The sequence below is a fragment of the Macaca fascicularis genome, chromosome 13 (assembly GCF_037993035.2).
Source record: "Macaca fascicularis isolate 582-1 chromosome 13, T2T-MFA8v1.1".
NCBI lineage: Eukaryota > Metazoa > Chordata > Mammalia > Primates > Cercopithecidae > Macaca > Macaca fascicularis.
In genome coordinates, this window is record NC_088387.1 from 96,371,583 (window position 1) to 96,391,510 (window position 19,928).

Consider the following 19,928-nt stretch of genomic DNA (forward strand, 5'->3'; position numbering starts at 1 on the left):
AGACGGAGTCTCGCTCTGTCGCCCAGGCTGGAGTGCAGTGGCCGGATCTCAGCTCACTGGAAGCTCCGCCTCCCGGGTTCACGCCATTCTCCTGCCTCAGCCTCCCGAGTAGCTGGGACTATAGGTGCCCACCACCTCGCCCGGCTAGTTTTTTGTATTTTTTTAGTAGAGACGGGGTTTCGCCGGGTTAGCCAGGATGGTCTTGATCTCCTGACCTCGTGATCTATCCATCTCGGCCTCCCAAAGTGCTGGGATTACAGGCTTGAGCCACCACGCCCAGCCGAGTCTTCATTTTTAACAGATTCCCAGGTGATGCTGGTGCTGTGGTCCAAGGAACATATTTGGAGTTGTAAGACTACATTTTCTACGCTGTCTCAATTTCCCTAACTTTAAAATGGGACAGTAATAAAACCTTCCATTTGAGGTGTGAAGTGATGAGGTGAAAATGTATAAAAAGTTCTTTGTACAATGCCTGGCATATTGTAAGCTCTGTTTTTTAATATTACTGAAAAATTAATAAATGGGGGCTGGACACGGTGGCTCACGCCTGTAATCCCAGCACTTTGGGAGGCTGAGGCGGGCAGATCACAGGTCAAGAGATCAAGACCAGCCTGGCCAACATGGTGAAACCCCATCTCTACTAAAAATACAAAAAAAAAATTAGCTGAGTGTGGTGGTGTGCGCCTATAGTCCCAGCTACTCGGGAGGCTGAGGCAGGAGAATCGCTTGAATCCAGTAGACAGAGGTTATAGTGAGCTGAGATTGCGCCACTGCACTCCAGCTTGCTGATAAAGCGAGACTCTGTTTAAAAAAAAAAAAAAAAAAGACTTATTTCGTGTTTTTGAGTAGAAAAACTAAATATATAAAGATATTATTTCTGGGCCGGGGCTCACACCTGTAATCCCAGCACTTTGGGAGGCCAAGACAGAAGGATCACTTGAGGCCAGGAGCTGGACACTAGTCTGGGCAATAAAGCAAGACCCCATCTCTATTTTTTTTGAGATAAAGTCTTTTTTTTTGTTTGTTGTTGTTGTTGTTGTTGTTGTTTTTTAAGACGGAGTCTTGCTCTGTCTCCCAGGCTGGAGTGCAGTGGTACCATCTCGACTCACTGTAACCTCCGCCTCCCGGGTTCAAGCAATTCTCCTGCCTCAGCCTCCCGGGTTGCTGGGACTACAGGCGCATGCCACCACGCCCGGCTCATTTTTTGTATTTTTAGTAGAGACAGGGTTTCACCATATTAACCAGGATGGTCTTGATCTCCTGACCTTGTGATCCACCTGCCTTGACCTCCCAAAGTGCTGGGATTACAGACATGAGCCGCTGAGCCTGCCGACACTGTCTGTATTTTAAAAAAAATGAGAGAGGGAGAGCACTGTTATTTCTTAGCAGCAAATAAGTGCAGAGGTTTGAGACAGTTCTGATGAAAACCTGTTATATTTCAAGAAAGCCTCATTTGCTGCTTGTTACTAAGAGTCAATGTGGAATCACATAGAGACTTAACCCAGCTGCCTTTAGGAGATTCTGTACACAATCCCACTCTCCTGCCTTACATCTCAATTGCAGATATCTCTACCCTAGATCTTCCCCTTATTTGCACAAGTATCTTCAGCTCCTCTTTTCTTCTCTACCTGCTGCCACCATTTTAGCAGTGATGTTTGAGTGTGAATCTAACTGCATTTTCTTTTTTCATTTTATTTATTTTTTTTGAGATGGAGTTTTGCTCTTGTTGCCCAGGCTGGAGTGCAATGGCGTGATCTTGGTTCATGGCAACCTCCACCTCCCGGGTTCAAGCGATTGTCCTGCCTTGGCCTCCCAAGTAGCTGGGATTACAGGCATCCGCCACCATGCCCAGCTAATTTTGTATTTTTGGTAGAGACGGGTTTTCTCCACATAAGGCTGGTCTCGAACTCCTGACCTCACGTGATCCACCTGCCTCAGCCTCTCAAAGTGCTGAGATTAGAGGCGTGAGCCACTGCACCCGGCTGAATCTAACTGCATTTTCTTATTTGTTTAAAATTATTTTATTTTGGTCATGAGTAAGTAATAAAATACTGTTTTCATCTTCTACTTTTGAACTTAAAAGAGTGTCTTCTGTTGGGTCAGCTGCACTTCATTTTATTCCCATCCATTTATGTTGATTGAATACTTCACTAATTCTGTGCTATATGTCGGTGCTTATGGGAGACATGAAGAACACTGTCTTTGCCATCTTGGAGTTCACAATGTAATAGAAGGCAGAATAATGATTTCCAGAAGAGGTGATGATTTATACAAGTTTTATGTTTTTAGTTACTAAAAATACTGTTTTCCATTATACTTTTTTTGGGGGGGGATGGGGAGGGAGTCTGTCTGTGTTGCCCAGGCTGGAGTGCAGTGGTGTGATCTCACCTCACTGCAACCCCCACCTCCCGGGTTCAAGCAGTTCTCCTTCCTCAGCCTCTTGAGTAGTTGGGATTATAGACGTGCACCAACACGCCCAGCTAATTTTTTTTTTTTTTTTTTTTTGTATTTTTAGTAGAGAAGGGGTTTTTCCATATTGGTCAAGCTGGTCTCGAACTCCTGACCTCGTGATCCGCCTGCCTCGGCCACCCAAAGTACTGGGTTTATAGGTATGAGCCACTGTGCCCAGCCTCCATTATACTTTTAATGGGTTATTACTGATATTTATGAAAATGTATTTTTAAAAAAATATTGCTGAGTGCAGTGGTGCCCTCCTGTAATCTCAGCTACTTGGGAGACTGAGGGAAGAGGATCTCTTGAGCTCAGGAGTTTAAGACCAGCCTGGGCAATGTAGCGAGACTCTTGTCTTTAAAAAATGTATAGGCTGGCAACAGTGGCTCACACCTGTAATCCCAGCACTTTGGGAGGCCTAGGCAGCAGAATCACTTGAGCCCAGGAGTTTGAGACCAGCCTGGGCAATGTAGTGAGACCTCATCTCTACAAATAATAAAAAAATTAGCTTGGCATGGTGGCACATGCCTGTGGTCCCAGATAGTCAGGAGGCTGAGGTGGGAGGATAGCTTGAGCGCAAGTGGTTGAGGCTGCAGTGAGCTGAGATTGTGCCACTGCACTCCAGCCTGGGCTACAGAGCGAGAACCTGTCTCAATTAAACACACACACACACGCACACACACACGCACACACACACACACACGCATATATATGTAAATCTCATGGGAATTTAGTTTTAGTAGGTAGTATTCTAAGATGGCCAGAATATTCTCATTTGTATAATACCCATCCTTCGAGCATGAGCAGGACCTATGAATACAGTGGGATATAACAGCTCCTGTGATTTGGTTGTTTTACAGCAAAGATGAAGGTGTTTTGCAGAGATAATTACAGTTGATCCTTGAGAAACACTGGTTTGAACTGCATGGGTCCACTTACGGGTGGATTTCTTTTCATTAAATATGGACAGCCCTCCATATCAGTGGATTCCGCATCTGCAACCAAATGCGTATTGAAAATACAGTATTCCAGGGATGTGAAAACTGTTTATATGGAGGGCTGCCTTTTGGTACTTGTCGTATTTACAAGTTACATAGGGCCAACTTTGGGACTTGAGTTTTTTGATACCTGCAGATGGTCCTGGAACACATCCTCCATGGGCATCGAGGAGTGACTATACTCTGACTTTAATCAAAAGGGTGAACCTGACCTAATCAGGCAAGCCCATTAAAACACAATTTAGAGGTCAGAGAGAAGAGAAATGTGAAGCAAAAGAGATTTTCCTTCTGGTCTTGAAGCAAACAAGCCGTGTTGTGAATTGTCTGTGGAGAAGACCATGTGGCAAGGAATGGCAGGCAGCCTCTAGGAGCTGAGTGACTCCTGTCTAAGAGCTAGAAGAAAATAGAACCTCAGTCCTTTCATCCAAAAGGGACTGAAAGCTGCCAACAACTAACAACTGGTGAGCTTGGAAGAGCATCCCAAGACTCAGGTGAATTCACAGCCTTAGTTGATGCTGCAATTTCAGACTAGTGAGATCCTAAGTAGAGGACCCAGCTAACCTGTAGCTAGAATCCTGATACACTTGAGACTGTGAGATTAATTTGTGTTGTTTTATTCTGTTTGATAATAAAACTTATAAATAAAATGAATCTGTGTTGTTGAAGCTGCATAATAGCAATCTAATAGTAATACTAAAATTTGGGAGTATGTTGGAGCAGGGTTGTCTCAAAGAAGGTTTGACTTGGGTATTCTAGGATGATGGATAAAGTATTTACAAGTGAATGATAGGCAAGGGCATTCCAGGCAGAGGGAAGAGCTGAAAAGAGAAAAGACTGAAAAATGCAGGTTGTTCAATGCATGGCTAATTAACCTGTGAGTGTTATGTAGCATAATGGAAGACAAAATCAGAAAAGGTCAGTTGGGGCCAAAATGTGAAGGGTTGTAGAAGTTGGGCTGACAAGTATTTTCTAGGAGTAATAGAGAATTTTTAGGCAGGAGATAATAATGTATATGTTTTAAGCAGATTGGGACATTTGTGGGAATTATTGTAGAGGGCAGGAAAGACTGGTGGGAGGAGAGATAACTTTCTTTTGTTTTTCACATTTTTCTCATTTCATATCTTTTTTTACCTATACTTATGCCACTTGCAGCTTTTCAACACCCAAGATTTTTTTGTTTTGTTTTTTTGTAAAGTCAGGGTCTCACTATGTTGCCCAGGCTGGTCTCAAACTCCAGACCTCATTCTATCTTTGTTCCTTGGCCTCCCAAAACACTGAGATTACAAGTGCGAGCCACTGCGCCTGGCCTTGTACTTTTCTGCCAGCCTCCTGAAGTTTCCACACGTAAAAGAGGTCTTGGAATAGTCCACATCACAATACAATTCTCATTCTTTTTTGTTTGTTTGTTTTGAGATAGACACTGTCTCAACTAAAAGTACAAAAATAAGGGCCAGGAGTGGTGGCTCACGCCTGTAATCGCAGCACTTTGAGAGGCCGAGGCAGGTGGATCACCTGAGATTGGGAGTTCGAGACCAGCCTGACCAATATGGAGAAACCCCGTCTCTACTAAAAATACAAAATTAGCCAGGCATGGTGGTGCATACCTGTAATCCCAGCTATTTGGGAGGCTGAGGCAGGAGAATCACTTGAACCTGGGAGGCAGAGGTTGTGGTGAGCTGAGATTGCGCCATTGCACTCTAGTCTGGGCAACAAAAGCGAAACTCTGTCTCAAAAATAAATAAATAAATAAATTAGCTGGATGTGGGGGCGCATGCCTGTAATCCCAGCTACTCAGGAGGCTGAGGCAGGAGAATCACTTGAACCCAGGAGGTGGAGGCTGCAGTGAGCCGAGATCACGCCTGTACACTCCAGCCTGGGCAACAGAGCAAGACTGTCTCAAATTTTTTTTAAAAAGTAAATATTGATATATTTATTTCTGACAAAAATTAAGGATACTTTTGCCAGGTGAAAAGCTGTTACTGGTTTGAAATATAAAAGTCATACTTTGAGAAGAGATGTGGGGGGCAAAAGGGGCAACCGTTCCCCAGTCTTAGTATTGGATTGCTTTGTATGTGTTTTTCAGCTCTGTTTTCTAGCAGATAAAAGGTAGTAAATGACAAAGTTTTAATGAAAATGATTTTTCAAACTAGATTTCTTATTAGACCTCCCGTAGGGAATTTGCTGATTCTGAAAGTTGTCTATGAAAATGGAAGTTTTGTCAGGCGCAGTGGCTCACGCCTGTAATCCCAGCACTTTGGGATGCCAAGGCGGGCGGATCACGAGGTCAAGAGATTGAGACCATCCTAGGCAACATGGTGAAACCCCATCTCTACTAAAAATACAAAACTTAGCCAGGCGTGGTGGCACGCACATGTAGTCCCAGCTACTTGGGAGGCTGAGGCAGGAGAATTGCTTGAACCCGGGAGACAGAGGTTGCAGTGAGCCAAGATGGTGCCACTGCACTCCAGCCTTGCGACAGAGCGAGACTCTGCCTCAAAAAAAAAAAAAAAAAAAAAAGACAAGAAATTGAAGTCTTAAGCTTTAATGACAGTCTTAAAAATTGTATATTTTTAACTTGCTGTGTGATTTTGGTATCCATATTTGATGGAGTAGGCAGACAATAGGGAAATGATGCATTTGTACCAAGCAAAGATCACAGCTGTCATCATGGTGCATTAATGGAATGAAGGTTTCACCATAGTTTGAATAAGAAAATGTGGTTACATGTGTTCACAGAGCACGTCTCAGGTCTAGTGCAGTTGGAGTTAAGACCATTGTGATGTAGTTAACAGTCCAGCGTTAGTTTAATTTTTACTTGAAATGGAAGCTCATTGTTTTATATTTGGATTTTTAAAATTTTTTATATCATTTTTATTTTTATTTTGTTTTTGAGACAGAGTCTCGCTCTGTCATCCAGGCTGGAGTGCAGCGGCATGATCTCAGCTCACTATCATCTCTGCCTACCAGGTTCAAGCAATTTTTGTGCTTCCACCTCCCAAGTAGCTGGGACTTACAGGCACGTGCCACCACACCAGGACAATTTTTTGTATTTTAGTGGAGATGGGGTTTTGCCATGTTGGCCAGGCTGGTGACTCCTGGCCTCAAGTGATCCACCCCCTTCAGCCTCCCAAAGTGCTGAGATTACAAGCGTGAGCCACCATGCCTGGCCTATATTGGATTTAAATTGTAAATTTTAGCCCAGTGTGGTGGCTCACGCCTGTAATCTCAGCACTTTGGGAGGCTGAGGTGGGTGGATCACCTGAGGTCAGGAGTTCAAGACCAACCTGGCCAACATGGCAAAACCCCTTCTCTAATCAAAATACGAAAAATTAGCTGGGCGCGGTGGCAGGCGCCTGTTATCCCAGCTACTTGGTAGGCTGAGACAGGAGAATTGCTCGAATCCAGCAGGTGGATGTTGCAGTGAACTGAGATCGTGCTGTCGTACTCCAGCCTGGGCAATGAAAGCGAAACTCCTTCTCAAAAAAAAAAAAAAATTGTAAATTGTAAATATGTTTTATTTTTGTAATTGTGTGAGAGCAATACGCCTAAGAGATTTATACCTAGTATAATTTAGTATCATTTGTGTGTATGTTCATATAAAATGTTGTAACTTAACCTGGTATGGTGTGAGCCCTGAGATTTTTTTTCTTTTAAATACTACTAAAGTTTGAGATATACTACTTTAACTTGATGTTTTCTGTGATTAAGTAAAAGATTACCCTGTGCCCAAAACTAAATCTAACTTTTCAAAACATGTTCTTCCTTTTATATATCATTTTCCTTTCTTTTATCAAGATTTTAAAAACCTAGAATCATCATCTGTGTTTTTAAGGTCACCTGCCACTAAAAGTCTTATGGATTTTTGAAATCTCTTTTCTCATTTCCATTTCCAATTCCAGTGCCTCAGTTGCTGTAGTTTGCGAAACTGGATTTCATTACCTGTCTATTAAAGCTCTCTGCAATCCATCTGACCTCCCTATTTTTGTTAGAATAATTTTAAAATGTGAGTCTTATTGTAATGTTTCTTTCTTAGTTTTTTGCTAACTCACTTGCCAGTAAGGTAAGTTGAAGGCTCATTACCTGGCATTAAGAGTGTTTTATTATGATCTTACCCTTGCCTCTCTGTTCAGTTCTCTTTTACTGTTGCTGCTTTTGTGCCCAGTGCTCCACCATTAACAAGTGGTTCATGAAACATGCCATTTCTTCTGGACATACCTGTTTTGTTGTTTACTTTTTCTGAAATTCTCACACCTTTCTTCACTTGATTGAGTTCACTTCTGTTTTATTTTATTTAATTTTAATTTTAATTTTAATTTTTTTGAGATGGGGTCTTGCTCTGTCACCCAGGCTGGAATACAGTGGCGTGACCTCGGCTCACTGCAACCCCCACCTCCCAGGTTCAAGCAATTATCCTGCTTCAGCCTTCCGAGTAGCCGGGATTACAGTGGCCCGCCACCATACCCACCTAATTTTTGTACGTTTAGTGGAGATGGAGTTTCACCATGTTGGCCAGGCTAGTCTCGAACTCCCGAACCCAAGTGATCTGCTCGCTTCGGCCTCTCAAAGTGTTGAGATTACAGTGTGAGCCACCGCACCTGACCTGTTTTTGTTTCTTTTTTTTTTTTTTTTTTAAGATGGAGTCTCACTCTGTCCCCCAGGCTGGAGTGTGCAATGACATGATCTCGGCTCACTGTAAGCTCCGCCTTCTGGATTCAGGCCATTCTCCTGACTCAGCCTCCTGAGTAGCTGGGACTACAGGCGCCTACCACCATGCCCGGCTAATTTTTTGTATATTTTAGTAGAGATGGGGTTTCACCGTGTTAACCAGGACGGTCTCGATCTTCTGACCTCGTGATCCACCCGCCTTGGCCTCCCAAAGTGCTGGGATTATAGGCGTGAGCCACTGCACCTGGTCCCTGTTTTTATTTTAAGTTCCAGAGAACTCATGTCCAGATAAGTTAATTGTTAATTGCTTCCTGCTGTGAGGTTTTTTTTTTTTTTTTTTTTTTTTTTTTTTTTTTTTTAAAGATAGAGTCTCGCTCTGTCGCCAGGCTGGAGTGCAGTGGCACGATCTTGGCTCACTACAACCTCTGCCTCCTGGGTTCAAGCGATTCTCCTGCCTCAGCCTCCTGAGTAGATGGGACTGCAGGGGCGTACCACCACGCCTGGCTAATTTTTTGTATTTTTTAGTAGAGATGGGGTTTCACCGTGTTAGCCAGGATGGTCTCAATCTCCTGACCTTGTGATCTGCGTGCTTCGGCCTTCCAAAGTGCTGGGATTAAAGGCATGAGCCACCATGCCCAGCCGTGAGCCTCTTTAGTTTGCATTTTAAAATTTGGTTGTATTTAAAAATATTGTATTGTAATGAATTTGTCCATCTGTCTTTCCTACCAAAATAAGAGCTTTTTTGAGGGCAAGAATTAATGTCTTCTAAAAATCTTATGTTTTGGCTGGGTGTGATAGCTCGCACTTGTAATCCCAGCACTTTGGGAGGCCGAGGCAGGCGGATCACCTGAGGCCAGGCGTTCGAGACAAGCCTGGCCAACATGGTAAAACCCCATCTCTACTAAAAGTACAAAAAAAATTAGCTGGGCATGGTGGTGTGTACCTGTAATCCCAGCTACTTGGGAGGCTGAGGCAGGAGAATCACTTGAACCTGGGAGGCAGAGGTTGCTGTGAGCTGAGATCATGCTACTACACTCCAGCCTGGCTGACGGAGTGGGATTCTGTCTCAAAAAACAAACAAACAAAAAACCCCACAAATTATTCTTTATCCTTAACACTTGTTGTGTAGTATGCACATAATAGGCATTTAATAAATACTTGTCAAATTAATTTGAAATGTATTTTTTGACTAATTTTTCCCCTTGTGGAACTGGATATTTAGATCTTGGAGGTCTAATGTATTGAAGATTGATTAAGTGGTTGGAGAATGGAATCAGTAATCATATGTACCATCATACTTTTGTAATTGTTTATATCCTGATACATGCCATTGTAATATAAGTGAAGCTCCTTAGTTTTTCAGTGCCTTAAAACACTGTAATTTCTAAATTTCTTTGTTTTGTTTTGTATCAGTTTTAGGTATTTTCTTAATTATATCCAATCAAACATTTTGTTAGCCCTCCTTATTAATGTCATAGACATACATAGATTTACTTCACTTCAGTGTTTGTGAAACTTGGTTCTAAGTTAGGATTAATGCATTATTTTTTCACTCTATTAATACTGATATTTAAAATTTAGTTAGGAGAATGTGTAACATAGGTTTCCTCCATTTCACAAAAGTTAAATGAATTTTTTAAATATAGGAATAATATGACTTTAACTGGAAAATAGAGGAAAAAAAATCCCTCATCATTCTACCATCTGACACAGTACAGTACTTTGGAGTCTGATCTTCCCCAGTCTGCCTGCTATCATTTACTTTGTTCAGTTTGATATGTTGGGTTTTGTTGAGGATTTTTGCATCTATGTTCATGAGAGATGTGGGTCTGTAGTTTTTACTCTTTTAATGCTGGCCTGATAGAATGAGTTAGTAAGTACAGATGCTTCTTGATTTACAATAGGGTTATGTCCCAAGAGGCCTGTTGTAAATTGAAGATATCCTAAGTTGAAAATACATGGCTGACTGGGAGCTTGGGTTCGCTGCTGCTGTCCAGCATCACAAGTATGGTTTCTACTGAATGTGTATGGCTTTTGCAGCAACATAAACTTGAAAAATCAAATCACTGTAATTGGGGACTTTTTGTATTCCTTTTGCTTCCGTTTTCTGGAAGATATTGTAGAGAACTGGTATAGTTCCTTTAAGTGTTTTGTAGAGTTCACTAATAAACCTATCTGGGCCTGAGACTTTCTGTTTTGAAAGGTTAGTAATGATTAATTCAGTGTCTTTAATATATGATAGGCCTATTCAGATTATCTGTTTTTTCTTATGTGAGTTTTGTCAGATTGTGTTTTTCAAGGAATGGACCTTTTCTTCTATGTTATCAAGTAGGTGGGCATAGAATTGTTCAAAATTTATTATCTTTTCAGTGTTCATGGGAACTGTAGTGATGTTTCTCCTTTCATTTGTGATACCAGTAATTTGTGTCTTCTCTCTTTTTTACTTAGCCTGGCTAGAGGCTTATTGAATTTATTGGTCTTTCTAGGAAGCAGCATTTGGTTTTGTTAGTTTTTTCGTATTGATTTCTTGTTTTCAATTTCATTGTTTTCTGTTATAATTTTTATTCTATTCTTCTGTTACTTTGGATTTAATTTGCTTTTCTAGTTTTTAAAAATGGAAGCTTAAGTTTTGATTTTAGTTCTTTTTGTGTTTTGTTTTTGTTGGAGGAAGGGTCTAGCTCTCTGTCACCCAGGCTGGAGTACAGTGGTGTGATCTCAGCTCACTGCAACCTTTGCCTCCTGGGCTCAGGCAATCCTCCCACCTCAGCCTCTCAAGTAACTGGGACTACAGGCATGCACCACCATGCCCGGGTAATTTTTGTATTTTTTGTAGGGACGGAGTTTTACCATGTTGCCCAGGGTGGTCTTGAACTCCTGAGCTCAAGTGATCACCAGCCTTGGTCTCCCAAAGTGCTGGGATTACAGGCATGAGCCACCACACTCAGTATAGATCTTTTTTTTCCCTCTGAGATGGAGTCTCTCTCTGTCGCCCAGGCTGGAGTGCAGTGGCATGATCTCGGTTCACTACAACCTCCGCCACCCGGGTTCAAGCAATTCTCTTGCCTCAGCCTCTTGAGTAGCTATGATCACAGGCATGTGCCACCACACCTGGCATTTTTGTATTTTTAGTAGGAACAGGGTTTCACCATGTTGGCCAGGCTGGTCTGGAACTCCTGACCTCATGATCCGCCTGCCTCGGCTTCCCAAAGTGCTGGGATTACAGGTGTGAGCCACCGCACCCATCCAGATCCCTTTTTCTAATACATGCATTCAGTCTTTAAATTTCCCTCTAAGCACTGCTTTTGCTGTATCCCACAAGCTTTGATGTTATATATATTTTTATTTATTTCAATTTTTTTTCTTTTTTTTCCTTGAGGTAGAGTTTTGCTCTTGTTGCCCAGGCTGGAGTGCAATGGCGTGACCTCAGTCCACTGCAACCTCTGCCTCCCGGGTTCAAGTGATTCTCCTGCCTCAGCCTCCGGAGTAGCTGGGATTACAGGCATGCACCACCATGCCTGACTAATTTTGTATTTTTAGTAGAGATGGGGTTTCTCCATGTTGGTCAGTACTCCCAACCTCAGGTGATCCGGCAGCCTCGGCCTCCCAAAGTGCTGGGATTACAGGTGTGAGCCACTGTGCCCGGCATTTTGTTTTGTTTTGTTTTGTTTTGTTTTGTTTTAAGAGACAGTGTTTTGCTATGTTGCTCAGGCTGGTCTCGAACTCCTGAGCTCAAGCGATCTGCACACCTTGGCCTTCCATAGTGCTAGGATTACAGGTGAGCCACCATGCCCGGCAAAATATTTTAAAGTTATTTTGAGATTTCTTATTTGACCAATGTGTTATTTAGAAGTGTGCTGTTTAGTTTCCAAATATTTAAGGATTTTCCAACTATCTTAATGATTTCTAGTTGAATTCCACTGTGCTCTGAGAACAGACATTGTATAATTTTTTTTTTTAATTTGTTAAGGTGTATTTTATAGCTCAGGATGTAGTCTATCTTGTTGGATATTCCACGTGAGCTTAAGAAAAGTCTGTTTACTTTGCAGAGTCTTCAGCTCCTCTCTGTGTTTCGTCCAGGTTGTATAGCTACATTCAGTGGGAGTGACAGAGTGGAATATGCTTAGTCCATCTTAAGAATTGGAACTCATCCCTGTATTTTGTGGTATTTCTTTTGGAGAGATAAGAAATATGGTTACTTGTAATTTGCTTCTTTGTTATGTTGCTTTATTTAAGGTATATACCTATTTGTAATGCCACCAGCAATGTATGAAATCACTAGTTTTGCCACATAAGGGATATATTTTAAGGGTAACGCTTTCTGCTTAAAAGTTATAAGACAGCTTGGAAGTTCAGCTATAATTAAATAATATTTCCTTAAATGGTTAGAAAAGTATAAAATGTAAGTAATTAAATATATATTTCAGTCTGAAGTTTTTCACATAAAATTCAGGTTTCTTAGCTGGGTATGGTGGTGTGTGCCTGCAGTCCTAGCTACTTGGAAGGCTGGGGTGGGAGAATCACTTGAGCCTAGCAATTCAAGACCAGTCTGGGCAACACAGCAAAACCCTATCTCAAAAAGAAGAGGCCAGGTGTGGTGGCTCACGTCTGTAATCCCACCACTTCAGGAGGCCGAGGCAGGCAGATCACCTGAGGTCACGAGTTCGAGACCAGCCTGGCCAACATGGCGAAACCCCGTCTCTACTAAAAGTACAAAAATTAGCCGGGTGTGGTGGCGGGCGCCTGTAATCCCAGCTACTCAGGAGGCCGAGACAGGAGAATCACTTGAACCCAGGAGATGGAGGTTCTAGTGAGCCGAGATCACACCATTGCACTCCAGTCTGGGCAACAAAGAGTGAAACTCCATCTCAAAAAAACAAAAAAAAAATTAGGTATCTACTTATGTTCACTTTATTTGTCACCATTTCTTCCATTTATCAATTTCCCTCTGTATATTAGGCTTTAATTTTTTTTTTTTTGAGGCGGCATCTCGCTCTGTCGCCAGGCTGGAGTGCAGTGGTATGATCTCGGCTCACTGCAACCTCTGCCTCCGGGGTTCAAGCGATTCTTCTGCCTCAGTCTCCTGAGTAGCTGGGGAGTACAGGCGTGCGCTACCACACCCGGCTAATTTTTGTATTTTTAGTAGAGATGCTATTTCACCATGTTGGCCAGTGTGGTCTCCATCTCTTGACCTCGTGATCCACCTGCCTCAGCCTCCCAAAGTGCTGGGATTACACTCCTGACCTCATGATCCGCCTGCCTCAGCCTCCCAAAGTGCTGGGATTACAGGCGTGAGCCATCGCGCCTGGCCAAAAAAATTTTTTTTTTTTTTTTTTTGGAATGTAGACACAATGGAGATGAGGAGGACGTGGCTGCTATGTAGTAAAGGAAGACACCGAACTAATATACCCTGGGTTGTGTTGGAGAGGCCATTTTGTCATTTTGTTCTGAAACCTTTTCTGGCTTTCACTATATAGAATAAGAGATTTAGGCAGAGACCAGGGGAAATGTTATAAATATTGTCAATTTAAAAGAATCAATTGTTTACATCTGTAAGCTAATGGAGGGAGCAGTTCTTTAGTAATTGTCTTAGGTTGGCTTAGAGTAGGATCAATTTGCAAACGCTAAATCTCAGTGTCACAGATGTGGAGATTCATTGTATTCAACATTGAATGTAGTTAAATATTTATTGAGCACTTACTATATGCCAGGCACTGCTGTAGGATCTGTGGATATAGCAGTGAACAAATGAGGAAAAATAAAATCCCTGCCTGCAGAATTGTTTGAACCCAGGAGGTAGAGATTACAGTGAGTTGAGACCGCGCCATTGCCCTCCAGCCTGGGTGACAGAGACTCTGTCTCAAAAAAAAAAAAAAAATAATAATAATAATAAATAAAATAAAATAAATTCCTGCCTGCATGGAATTTAACAGATTTGTAGGTAGGGATGAAAGATGGACAACATGGTAAATAAATAAATTACAGTATATAGTATGTTAGTGGTAAATGCTGTGTGGAAAAGGAAAGCTGGATGACTGGGGAATGCTGGGCTGGTTTTGAAGCAGTTCGTAATTTAAATAGGATATTCAGGGAAGACTTCACTGAGAAGTTGACATTTGACCAAACATATGAAGGCAGTGAAGCTTTGCATACATCCAGTAAAAGAGCATTCTACATGGATGGAGTAGACAGTACAAAGATTCTGAAGCAGGAGAGTGCCTGCCTTAGTCTAGGATGATGAGGTGGCCAGTGTAGCTCCATGATTAATTGGAAGTTCATTCCACGAATGCAAAGCTACTTTGTTATTAGAAAATTATTGATTCATTAAATTACTAGGTCAATGATGAAAACTGTATGTAGAGATGGGAACATATAGGTACAATCCTTGTCCCAGCTACCCAGACAAGGATTTTATTTCCTAGACTCTCTTGTGTCTAGATAGTGCCAAGTGACTATTTTTGCGGTAGAATGTGAGCAGAAGTAATACGTGTCACTTCCTAGCCAAGGTACTCAAGAATAGGGTGTGCTTTTTCTATGTGTTCTCTTTTCGGGTTGGATACAGAAGAACTCCATGGCTCACCACATGGCTCACCACATGGCTTACCACATTGGAAAGAGCCTTGTTTTTTGAATTGCTTTATTGAGAAAAGCTGCCCATCTCCCCCCTGCCAAAAAAAAAAAAAAAAGAAAAAATCAAACTAACAGCCAATAACACAATGATGGCAAATTGCTAGAAACAAGTATTTGAAAAAATTAGACATGTGATGAAGAAATTTCTATCATTACTACTATTTGGCATTATTCTAGAACTTGTAGCCTATGTAGTATTAAAAATGAGGTATGGGACACTATCCCAGCTGCCACCTAGACTTGTCTCCATCGAGGACCCCTTTAACCAGATTGACTGGCCACTTGGACCTCGTTCCTCTCAGGGGTGGACATCCAGATTGTGGGGGATGACCTGACAGTCACCAACCCCAAGAGGATTGCCCAGTCCTTTGAGAAGAAGGCCTGCAGCTGTCTGCTGCTGAAGGTCAACTAGATTGGCTCAGTGACCGAATCGATCCAGGTGTGCAAACTGGCTCACTCTAACGGCTGAGGGGTGATGGTGAGCCACTGCTCTGGGGAGACTGAGGACATTTTCATTGCTGACCTTGTGGTGGGGCTCTGCACAGGACAGATCAAGACTGGCCCCCCCTACCCCTTAGCGCGCCTGGCCAAATACAACCAATTCATTGAGGATCGAGGAGGCTCTTGGGGACAAGGCTGTTTTTGCTGGATACAAGTTCCATAACCCAAAGGCCAAGTGAGAAGCTGGAGGCTCCAGGACTCCACTGGACAGACCCAGGTCTGGAAGTCCTGCTTCCTGAAATAAACACTGGTGTCAACCCAAAAAAAAAACAAACCAAAAAACAAAAAGAGGTATAGGCCAGGTGCGCAGTGGCTCACACCTGTAATCCCAGCACTTTGGGAGGCTGAGGTGGGCAGATCACCTGAGGTTAGGAGTTTGAGACTAACCTGGCCACTATGGTGAAACCCCATCTGTAATAAAAATATAAAAATTAGATGGGCATGGTCCATCTCAAAAAACAAAAAAACAAAAATTAGATGTGGTGGCGTGTGCCTCTAATCCCAGCTACTCGGGAGGCTGAGGTGGGAGAATTGCTTGAATCTGGGCGATGGAGGCTGCAGTGAGCTGAGATCACGCCACTGCACTCCAGCCTGGCCGATAGAGCAAGACTCTGTCTCTCAATAAATAAATACATGCATTATCAAGATTGTGTTTCTGTCTGTCTCCCTTTTTTTTTTTTTTTTGAGGCGGAGTCTCGCTCTGTCGCCCAGGCTGGAGTGCAGTGGCGTGATCTCAGCTCACTGCCGCCACCTGGGTTCACGCCATTCTCCTGCCTCAGCCTCCCGAGTAGCTGGGACTACAGGCGCCTGCCACCACACATGGCTAATTTTTTTGTATTTTTAGTAGAGATGGGGTTTCACCATGTTAGCCAGGATGGTCTCGATCTCGACCTTGTGATCCGCCCGCCTCAGCCTCCCAAAGTACTGGGATTACAGGTGTGAGCCACTGCGCCCGGCCTATTTTTTTTTTTTTTTTTTTTTTGACACAGAGTCTGCTCCATCGCCCAGTCTGGAATGCAGTGGCGCTATCTCGGCTCACTGCAACCTCTTCCTCCCAGGTTCACACCATTCTCCAGCCTCAGCCTTGCAAGTAGCTGGGACTGCAGGTGCCCGCCCATCATGCCCAGCTAATTTTTTGTATTTTTAGTAGAGACGGGGTGTCACCGTGTTAGCCAGGATGGTCTCGATCTCCTGACCTCGGGATCTGCCCACCTCGGGCTACCAAAATGTTGGGTTTACAGGCGTGAGCCACTGCACCCGGCTGTGTTTCTGTCTCTTTGTGTTTGGGGTGTTAATTTGATCCTCAAACTCTGTGGAGCAAGAAAGCTGTTAGCTTTAGCCTCACATCATGCAGATTTAACTCCAGTGGTTGCTGGAGTTAACAAAGATTTAATTTTTCTCTTATTCTGCCCTTTACCCTTGGCTTGAGACTTCTTCCCATTAGTAAACCATTCACTGTGGTCAAGAGGATGGGAAGTGCTAATTGGGTTTCATGTGTTACTGCTAGTGTTGGTTTCCACTGTGTGGATTTAGAGTGGAGTAGGGGATGGATCTCCAAAAGAAAATCAGGGCTTTCTTAGCAGAAGAATGTTGAATGGTAGGTAAACTCCTAGAAACAAATCTACCTTAAGCTTTGTGGAGTTCATGGACCCACAGCAACTAACAGTAAAAATTATGCCTTTCTCTTATAACAGTCTTTATAGCTGTCATTCTGGACCCTTAAAAAAGATTATGCATTGATAATGGGTTTGGGGAGAAAACGGCATTTTATTTTTTAAATTTTTATTATATTTTAAAAATACAAAATGCTTCATGAATTTGCATGTCATCCTTGTGCAGGGGCCATGCTGATCTTCTCTGCATGTTCTTAGTATGTGTGCTGCAGAAGGGAGCACAAAAATGGCATTTTAACAGAGGATAGCTTCATTACCAAAGGCATATGTGAGACTTATTTTTGAGGGACCTTGGAATTGGACTAACTTAATCTTGTGGAGCTAATATATTGAGGATAGTAGAGTATAAGTTTGAGTAGTCATAGTATAGCTGTATTTTGGATGACTTGTTAGGAAATGCAGCTGTATGCTGACTAGTTGATGGGTGCAGCACACCAGCATGGCACAAGTATACATATGTAATGAACCTGCACGTTATGCACATGTACCCTAGAACTTAAAGTATAATAATAATAAAAAATAAAAAAAAAGTTAAAAAAAAAAAAAGGAAATGCAGCTGTAGTAGGTGCTTAGATATTTGTTCAAATCAACAATAGTAAAAAGATCAATTATTTTAAGAGTATCAGAAAGACATCTACAAATAATAAATTGTTTCCTTTTCCATAATTATACCTTTCTTTTACTTCTTCTCTTACGTAGATATCATAATCGTGATTTTTTTCTTGTTCCAAGACTTTCTGGGGGTAGAGATGAAAAATGATTGTAAGGATTTTTTTTTTTTTTGCTAACTTATGGTTTTCTTGCCTTTTGTTTGTTTGTTTTGTTTTTGGAGACAGAGTCTCACACTGTCACCCAGGGTGGGGTGCAGTGGCGCAATTTTAGCTCACCGCAACCTCCTTCTCCCAGGTTCAAGCGATTCTTGTGCCTCAGCCTCCCGAGTAGCTGGGACTACAAGCGCGTGCCACCACGCCTGGGTAATTTTTGTGCTTTTAGTAGAGACTATGTTTCACCATGTTGGCCAGGCTGGTCTCTTAACTCCTGACCTCAGATGATCCACCCACCTCTCTCTCCCAAAGTACTGGGATTACAGCAGTGAGCCACTGCACCCGCCGGTTTTCTTGCATTTTAATCAGAAAGTAAGTTGGAGCACTTTGTTTTTTGAGGTTTTCTTTTTTTTTTTTGAGACGAAGTTTCACTCTTGTTGCCCAGGCTGGAGTGGAATGGCGGGATCTTGGTTCACTGCAACCTCCGCCTCCTGGGTTCAAGCGATTCTCCTGCCTCAGCCTCCCAAGTAGCTGGGACTACAGGCGCCCACTGTCCCTTTGGAACTTGATGAAAGCTATGGATCTACTCCCCAGAAAAAGATATAAACACTAAATACTATATCTGATTCCAAAGGGATTCATGGAATCCTGAAGCCTGTTTATACTGTGGGCCTGAATTATAAATTAACACTCTGATCTAATGTCATATTATTAATATTTGTATATTTATTCCTAATCCTGTCTGTTTTTAAAATTTAATCCAAATCTTATTGTGTATTCAATTTTACATTCATAAGCATTTCCTTATCTTTGGAAACTCAAAAGCATTTTTAATAACAATATATTTTCAATTTAGGAATAATTTATTGGATTTCTCTTACGTTTTGGGTATTGTCTAATTTGAGGAGCACAAAGATAAAGAGGCCTGTGCTCTCTCTTTGCTCATGTACTAAGGATCGATCTCTTTGGAAGGGGAGTTAAATTACTTGATTATCTTAGTATTGGGTGTTTATTTAGATTATTTATTTTTATAACTTTGTTACAAATAATACTGCAGTAACACTTTTGTGCCTAGGCCTCATGTATTTCTGTTACTTTGCTTTGACAGATTTGCTAGAAGAAGGGTTACTGGGTAAGAGGGTGTCACTCTTTGAAAGGCTGTAGAAGTTAATACCGATTTTTTTTTTTTTTGCGACAGGGTCTCACTCTGTCACCCAGGCTAGCGTGTAGTGACACGATCTCGGCTCACTGCAACCTCTGCCTCCTGGGACCAAGCAGTCCACCCACTCAGCCTCTTGAGTAGCTGGGACCACAGGTGTGTGCCACCATGCCCAGATAATTTTTATATTTTTATTTATTTATTTGAGACAGAGTCTTACTCTGTCGCCCAGGCTGGAGTGCAATGGCATGATCTCAGCTCACTGCAACCTCCACCTCCTGGGTTCAAGCGATTCTCCTGCCTCAGCTTCCCGAGTTGGGATTATAGGCATACACCACCACGCCCGGCTAATTTTTGTGTTTTTAGTAGAGACGGGGTTTTGCCATGTTGGCCAGGCTAGTCTCAATCTCCTGACCTCAGGGAATCCGCCCACCTTGGCTTTCCAAAGTGCTGAGATTACAGTTGTGAGCTTAATTTTTATATTTTTAGTAGAGATAGGATTTCACCATGTTTCCCAGGCTGGTCTCTTAACTCCTGGGCTCAAAGCAATCCACCCACCTCGGCCTCCCAAGTAGTGCTGGGATTACAAATGTGAGCCACCGCGCCTGGCCTGTTACCAAATTACTGTCTATAAAGGTGTATTATTTTACCCTCTCCACTGCTTTAGTGTGTATGTGCCTGTCTTATTCAACTCTTGAAGAATTTAATATTACCAGTTTAAAAATCTTTGCTATTTTGTTAAGTGATAGATAAACTTTGAGGTATCTGTCAAAAGGAGTAGGGAAGGTATGTCAGATACAGAGCAGCATGAGCGAAGGTGGCATGCTGACAGTGTGTGAGAGGCGCTGTCTGCCAGAGCTGAGGAGGTTCTTGAGGGACGTGTGTGTTGCAGTACACTGAAAGGTTCTATTTGGATGTGTTTCTTAATGGCTTGTGCTCCACAGTAAGCCTGTTCTTGACACTAGCTCCTCAAGACAGATGCTGGCAGCGGTCTCTTAAAATGGCTTACTATAGAGGATTAGTGGAATAGGTCATAGTCTCTGCTGCAGCAGCTGGTTCCGAGGCCATATTGATATTCATCATCTCCCTC

At 42.4% G+C, this 19,928-nt stretch overlaps 1 protein-coding gene and 1 pseudogene across 3 annotated transcripts in view; one reads left to right on the forward strand and one right to left on the reverse strand.

The window, feature by feature from the left end:
- Positions 1 to 19,928, forward strand: part of ASXL2 (ASXL transcriptional regulator 2) — a 155,154-nt gene that overhangs the window by 12,272 nt on the left and 122,954 nt on the right. The window lies entirely within an intron of this gene.
- LOC123568458 (U6 spliceosomal RNA) lies at positions 17,037 to 17,137 on the reverse strand (annotated as a pseudogene).